This window comes from Penaeus japonicus, unplaced genomic scaffold (assembly GCF_977035675.1).
Source record: "Penaeus japonicus unplaced genomic scaffold, GWHDUDI00000001_assembly GWHDUDI00000019, whole genome shotgun sequence".
Classification (NCBI taxonomy): domain Eukaryota; kingdom Metazoa; phylum Arthropoda; class Malacostraca; order Decapoda; family Penaeidae; genus Penaeus; species Penaeus japonicus.
Window position 1 is genome coordinate 11,985,032 of NW_028234421.1, and position 5,000 is coordinate 11,990,031.

Consider the following 5,000-nt stretch of genomic DNA (forward strand, 5'->3'; position numbering starts at 1 on the left):
GTCAAGTTCTCATCATCCGCGCTTCGCCTTTCGAAATGTACTATTTTTGACACATTGCAAACTTCTTCTTCCTTCTCTCCTCGCCTTAGATAATCTGTCTCGCTCGCCCCCCGCCCCCCTGTCCTTGCATCACGCCCTCGCCCTTACCTCCAAGTCACGCAGTAACGATCGAAGCAGTTTCGACTTTATATCCTCGGCGGGTCTCCTTTGCCTCGGACTATAGCTTCTGCTGATGCGTGTCTTCGATGTGTTTTCTTTCTCTCTCTCTCTCTCTCTCTCTCTCTCTCTCTCTCTCTCTCTCTCTCTCTCTCTCTCTCTCTCTCTCTCTCTCTCTCTCTCTCTCTCTCTCTCTCTCTCTCTCTCTCTCTCTCTCTATCTCTATCTCTCCTCTCTCTCTCTCTCTCTCTCTCTCTCTCTCTCTCTCTCTCTCTCTCTCTCTCTCTCTCTCTCTCTCTCTCTCTCTCTCTCTCTCTCTCTCTCTCTCTCTCTCTCTCTCTTTCTCTCGTTAGGATATGCTAGATCTATTTTTCATTCTTCTCTTGTGATGCCATCGGATGGTTGAGTTTGATTTCTCTAATTAAATATTTAGAATTCCTTCATATTTTACCTTCATATTTCTATGACTATTCCCCTGAACACTGCATACTTGCACGATATATATTGTTTTTTTTTCTTCTTCTAGTAATAGACTTTCTTTGTAATAACAAACCATGTTACATTTTCTAGTAACAGACTTATTCATTCTATTATTATGAGATGCAATATTGTGTCTCCTCGTGCACTCTCTCCTTTGACCAAAGCTTTACACTGATTACTGTTACCATCTGATCCTCAGATGAACTTTACTCGTCAATGGTTCGTTTGTCATAATATCTACCATTTGTTATATATATATATATTTTTTTTTTTAAGATTAATATATATATATATATATATATATATATATATATATATATATATATATATAATTGTATTTTTAAAAGATGGCACGAATTCTTTGGCTCTGTGTTACTAACCATGGCTTCTTCCCTCCAATTCATAAAGTTCGTTTTATAATTGGCTTGTATTGTTCTATCTGCATTGTTATCATTACTGGCTTTATTATCATGAAGTTTATTGTTATCATTTTCTTAAACGTTACACATGACTTGAATGATATCATCGGCATCTTCTTTTGTCATACTCTCCTATTTCTACTACTAACTACTATTATCAACTACCGAAAACTTCCTACTATCCAATCTTGTCATAGCCTATATTCCTCAACGTTATTATTTTACATGTCATCGGTGCAAAATGTAAAGTTTGGTCGCGAGAGTTGATAAAACGCCATGAAAACCGAAGTGACGGTAATGATGTTCAAAGATTAAATTCAGCCCATTTTCCGCACGCAGCTGGTGCAGGAATACGCCCTCATTATGTTGTCTGTTGATTGATAGATTTAAAGAATTTAATCCTCTTGTCTCCCCAGCGATTTGACTGTCCCTTTTTATTATCGAACAGTTAGGAAAGCATATGAATACAAAGGAATGAACTTTGAATTGATTGTATTGAAAGAATTTATTAGACAGCGTTATTATATCTGAGTATTAGCCTCGAGAGGATAAATTCTTTTAGATATGTCAAGGATGCTGTTTCTACATAGGATTTTGTTTTGTATTCTTGTATCATTTTGTATCTTTGCATTTAAGAAATCTTCTTTCCATCATTCATGCTGTTTCTTTCGTCGTGGAAAATGGGAAGAGGAAAGAGAAGTGATTGATAGGATGAATCACAATGATACAAAAAAAAAACGAAAAAGAGATACGATGGAAATAAATAAAAAAGAACGATGAGAAAGGAAAGGGGAAATAAAATTTACACTTATTTCTTTTCTTTCCTATCCATTCAGTAAGGTTTACGGACTGACAGACAGGTTGATATAAGAGAAAATGGTACCACCCCCGGAAACAATTCGGTCGTTAAAAGTCTGCGGCGATAGAACGCCAGATTTCACTATCGGGGAAGGAGGTCAGAGAGGACGTGATCGGGTACTGTACTTAGTTGATTGAACGCTCGCACGATACTCATTAGCTGCCTTGCCATTTAAGTAATTTAGCCTCCATATTAATAAGATTAAAACTGAGTGGATGTTTGAAGTATTGAACACACACAAACACACTCACACATAAACACACAAACACACACACACTCACGCACACACAAACAAACAAACAAACAAACAAACGGGCAAACACACACACACACATACGCACTTACATATACATACTTGCTTGAATACATGCAAACATAAATAAAGGAACATATACCTTTTAGCGTGATAAAAATACAACAAACAAAAACAGACAGGCAGCGAATGGAACAATACATCACGCCGCCCACACACGCCCGTGGGACTACGATACATATTTGGACAATAAGTCACGCCTACCCGATCCCCTCTACCCCACCTCCTTCCGCCCCCCCCCCCCTTCTACCCATCGCTTCCCCTCTCCTCTCGCTTCTCGAACGGCGTCAGTAAATCGAGAAAATTGAGAACTTGGAAACTTTGATTTTTCCAGTTGCCAAGTCTTTTTTTTTCAGTGATTTCTTGAGTGATTTTTTGTTTCATGGAAATAAATAAACTTACAAGAGGTTTTAAAATAGAGGAGATATAGAGAACAGAAAATATAATAGACAGAAGGTAGATAGAGAAACGAGAAAAGAAACGAGAGAGAAAGAGAGATAAGACACACACACAGAAACACACACATACACACACACACACACATACACACACACACACACACAGAGAGAGAGAGAGAGAGAGAGAGAGAGAGAGAGAGAGAGAGAGAGAGAGAGAGAGAGAGAGAGAGAGAGAGAGAGAGAGAGAGAGAGAGAGAGAGAGAGAGAGAGAGAGAGAGAGAGGAGAAAGAGAGAGGGGGAGAGGAAGAAGGAGAGAGAGAGAGAGAGAGAGAGAGAGAGAGAGAGAGAGAGAGAGAGAGAGAGAGAGAGAGAGAGAGAGAGAGAGAGAGAGAGAGAGACGAAACTTCCAGCAGCACAAACCTGTTGCTGGTCGGAGTGCGTTTGGGTACAGATGCTGGAATGGCGGGGGGGGGGGGGGTAAACAGGGAGGTAATGACATGAGGTAGTTAAGTTAGAGGAGAGAGAAAGAGAGAGAGAGAGAGAGACAGAGACAGAGACATAGACATAGACAGAGACAGAGACAGAGACAGAGACAGAGACAGACAAACAGACAGACAGACAGACAGACAGACAGACAGACAGAGACAGAGAGAAAGACAGAGAGACAACGAAAGAGAAAGGGAGAGAAAGAGAGACAAAAGAGAGAAAGAAGGAAAGAAAGAAAGAAAGTAAGAAAGTAAGAAAGATAGAAAAACAAAGAAACACAATTCTCCTCCTCCTCTCCTATTCCCCCATCCAAAAATCTTTGTCACGTTTTTTTCCTCTTAGTCCTCCATCTTCCTCATTCATTCAGGCATCATATCCCCCCTTACTCCTCCCTCCACCCCTCATCCCCACCCCCCTGGTCTCCCCTGGGCATCCTGTAAATAAAGGTTTATCTTGACAATTGTGAAGAAGCAACGCTCGACCTTCCTTCACTTGGGACCTGATAGCACCTGAATATGAAGTGAGGGAGGGGGGAGGGGGGGAGAGAGGGAGGGAAGGAGGGAGGGAAGGAGGGACGGAGGGAGGGAGGGAGGGAGGGAGGGAGGGAGGGAAGGAGGGAGGGAGGGAGGGGAGGGAGGGAGGGAGGGAGGGAGGGAGGGAGGGAGGGAGGGAGGGAGGGAGGGAGGGAGGGAGGGAGGGAGAAAGATAGTGAGAATGTAAGAGAGAGAGAGCGACAGAATGAGAGCGTAAGTGAGGGAGTGACAGAGAGAGAAAGTGAGGGAGTGACAGAGAAAGAGTGACAGAGAGAGAGTGTGACGGAGAGAGAAAAAATGGCGGAGAGAGAAAGTGACAGAGAGAGAGTATGACAGAGAGATTGAGTGACAGACAGAGAGAGGGTGACAAACAGAGGGAGAGTGATAGAGAGAGGGGGGGGGGTGACAGTGAGAGAGAGAGAGAGAAAGAGTAATAGAGAGAGAGAGTGACACACAGAGAGAAAATGGCAGATAGAGAGAAAATGACATAGAGAGAGAGAAACATAGAGAGAGGTTAACAGAGAGAGAGAGCTACAAAGAGAGAGTGACAAAGAGAGAATGGTAGAGAGAGAAAAAGAGTGACAGAGAGAAAGAGTGACAGAGCGAGAGTAACATAGAGAAAGAGTGACGGAGATAGAAAGAGTGACAGTGAGAGAGAGAGAGAGTGACAGAGATAGAAAGAGTGACAGAGGGACAGAGGGAGTGACAGACAGAGAGTGTGTGACAGTAAGAGAGGAGGTGACAGAGAAAAAGTAGCCAAGAGAGAGAGTGAAAGTGAAAGAGAGTGAGAGTGACAGAGAGAGAGGATGGCAAAGAGAGAGAGTGACAGAGAGAAAGAGACAGAGAGAGAGAAAGTGACAGATAGAGAGAGTTACTGAGAGAGAGAGTGAGAGTGACAAAGAGAGAGGATGACAGAGAGAGAGTGACAGAGACAAAGAGAGAGAGAGACAGAGAGAGAGAAAGTGACAGAGAGAGAGAAAGTGACAGAGAGAGAGAGTGGCCAAGAGAGAGAGTGAAAGAGAGAGAGAGTGAGAGTGACAAAGAGAGAGGAGTGACAGAGAGAAAGAGATAGACAGAGAGAAAGAGAGAGACAGAGAGAGAGAGTGACAGAGAGAGAGAGTGACAGAGAGAGAGAGAGAGAGAGAGAGAGAGAGAGAGAGAGAGAGAGAGAGAGAGAGAGAGAGAGAGAGAGAGAGAGAGAGAGAGAGAGAGAGAGAGAGAGAGAGAGTGACAGAGAGAGAGAGAGAGAGAGAGAGAGAGAGAGAGAGAGAGAGAGAGAGAGAGAGAGAGAGAGAGAGAGAGAGAGAGAGTGACAGAGAGAGAGAGAGTGACAGAGAGAGAAAGGGAGAAAGAGAG

The 5,000-nt window shown here is 42.9% G+C and overlaps 1 protein-coding gene across 1 annotated transcript in view; it reads left to right on the plus strand.

Moving 5' to 3' along the window:
* The window catches only part of LOC122250973 (large neutral amino acids transporter small subunit 1), a gene marked incomplete in the record, with an annotated part of 29,163 nt that overhangs the window by 11,495 nt on the left and 12,668 nt on the right, over positions 1 to 5,000 (plus strand).